Genomic DNA, 2,409 nt, shown 5'->3' with positions numbered 1-2,409 from the left:
CCAGCCTGAAGGACATGAGTGAAAAATCCAGCCAAGCCAAGCCATTGCACTCCAGCCTTAAGGACAAGAGGAAAACAGCCCGTCACTCCAAGTAACAGCACCATGCCAAGCCATTGCACGGCAGCCTGAAGGACAAGAGCAGAAAAGCCATGCCAAGCCAGCCAAGCCATTGCACTCCAGCATGAAGGACAAGAGGAAAAAAGTCAAGCCAAGCCACGCCATGCCATGGCAATCCAGCCTGAAGGAAAAGAGCAAAAACGAGCCATGCCAAGTCATTGCACTCCAGCCTGAAGGACAAGAGCAAAAAAGCCATCCAAGCCAAGCCATTGCACTGCAGTCTGAAGGACAAGAGTAAAAAAGCCAGCCAAGCCAAGTCATTGTACCTAGCCATGCCATTGCAACAAGCCAAGCCATTGCATTCCAGCCTGAAGGACAAGAGCAAAAAAGACAGCCAAGCCAAGCCATTGCACTCCAGACTGGAGGACAAGAGCAAAAAAGCCAGCCAGGCCAAGCCATTGCACCAAGCCAAGCCATTGCACTCCAGCCTGAAGGACAAGAGCAAAAAAGCGAGCCAAGCCAAGCCATTGCAACAAGCGAAGCCATTGCAGTCCAGCCTGAACGACAAGACCAAAAAAGCCAACCAAGTCACGCCATTGCACTCCACCCTGAAGGACAAGAGCAAAAAAGCCAGTCAAACAAAGCCATTTCACTCCAGCCTGAAGGACAAGAGGAAAAAAGCCAAGCCAAGCCAAGTCATCGCTCTGCATTCCACCCTGAAGGACAAGAGCAAAAATCCCAGCCAAGCCAAGACATTGCACTCCAGCCTGAAGGATAAGACCAAAAATCCAGCCAAGGCAAGCCAGTGCACCAAGCCGAGCCATTGCACTCCAGTGTGAAGGACAAGAGCAAAAAAGCCAGTGAAGCCAAGCCATTGCACTCCAGTCTGAAGGACAAGAGTGAAAAAGCCAGCCATGCCAGGCGGTTGTACCAAGCCAAGCCATTGGACTCCAGCCTGAAAGACAAGAGCAAAAAAGCCAGCCAAGCCAAGCCATTGTACTCCAGTGTGAAGGACAAGAGTAAAAAACCCAGCCAAGCCAAGCCATTGCACTCCAGCCTGAATGACAAGACCAAAGAAGCCAGCCAAGCGAAGCCATTGCACTCTGGCCTGAAGGACAAGAGCAAAAAACCAGCCAAGCCAAGCCATTGCACTCTAGCCTGAGGGACAAGAGCAAGAAAGCCACCCAAGCCAAGTCGTTACACTCCACCCTGAAGGACAAGAGGAAAAAAGCCAGAGAGCCAAGCCATTGCACTCCAGCCTGAAGGACAAAAAGGAAAAAGGCAGACAAGGCAAGCCATTGCACCAAGCGAACCCATTGCACCCCAGTTTGAAGGACAAGAGTAAAAAAGCCAGCCAAGCCAAGCCATTGCACTCCAGCATGAAGGACAAGAGCAAAAAAGCCAGAGAAGCGAAGCCATTGCACCCCAGTGTGAAGGAAAAGAGCAAAAAAGCCAGCCAAGCCAAGCCATTGAACTCCAGCCTAAAGGACAAGAGCAAAAAATCCAAGACAAGCCAGCCAAGCCATTGTACTCCAGCCAGAAGGACAAGAGAAAAAAAGCCAAGCCAAGCCAAGCCATTGCACTCCAGTCTGAAGGACAAGAGCGAAAAAGCCAGCCATGCCAGGCGGTTGCACCAAGCCAAGCCATTGCACTCCAGCTTGAAGGAGGAGAGCAAAAAACCAGACAAGCCAAGCCATTGCACTCCAGTCTGAAGGACAAGAGCGAAAAAGTCAGCGAAGCCAAGCCATTGCACTTCAGCCTGAAGGATAAGAGAAAAAATGGAGCCAAGCCAAGCCATTTCACTCCAGCCTGAAGGACAAGAACAAAAAAAAAAAGCCAAGGTAGCCAAGTCATTGCACTCCAGCCTGAAGGACAAGAGGAAAAAAGCCAAGACAAGCCAAGCCACGCCATTGCAATCCAGCCTGAAGGAAAAGAGCAAAAAACCAGCCATGACAAGTCATTGCACTCCAGCCTGAAGGACAAGAACAAAAAAGCCAGCCAAGCCAAGCCATTGCACTCCAGCCTGAAGGACAAGAGCAAAAAAGCCAGCCAAGACAAGCCATTTTACAAAGACAAGCCATTGCACTCCAGCCTGAAGGACAATAGCAAAAAAGACAGCCAAGCCAAGCCATTGCACTCCAGACTGCAGGACAAGAGCAATAAAGCCAGCCAAGCCAAGCCATTGAACTCCAGCCTGAAGGACAAGTGCAAAAAAGCCAGCCAAGCCAAGCCATTGCACCAAGCGAAGCCATTGCACTCCAGCCTGAAGGAGAAGAGCGAAAAAACCAGCCAAGCCAAACCATTGCACTCCAGCCTTAAGGACAAGAGGAAAACAGCCAGTCACGCCAAGCC

This window comes from Aotus nancymaae, unplaced genomic scaffold (assembly GCF_030222135.1).
Source record: "Aotus nancymaae isolate 86718 unplaced genomic scaffold, 86718_ANA_hifiasm-v0.15.2.pri h1tg000102l, whole genome shotgun sequence".
Lineage (NCBI taxonomy): Eukaryota > Metazoa > Chordata > Mammalia > Primates > Aotidae > Aotus > Aotus nancymaae.
Note: the sequence above shows the minus strand (reverse complement) of the source record.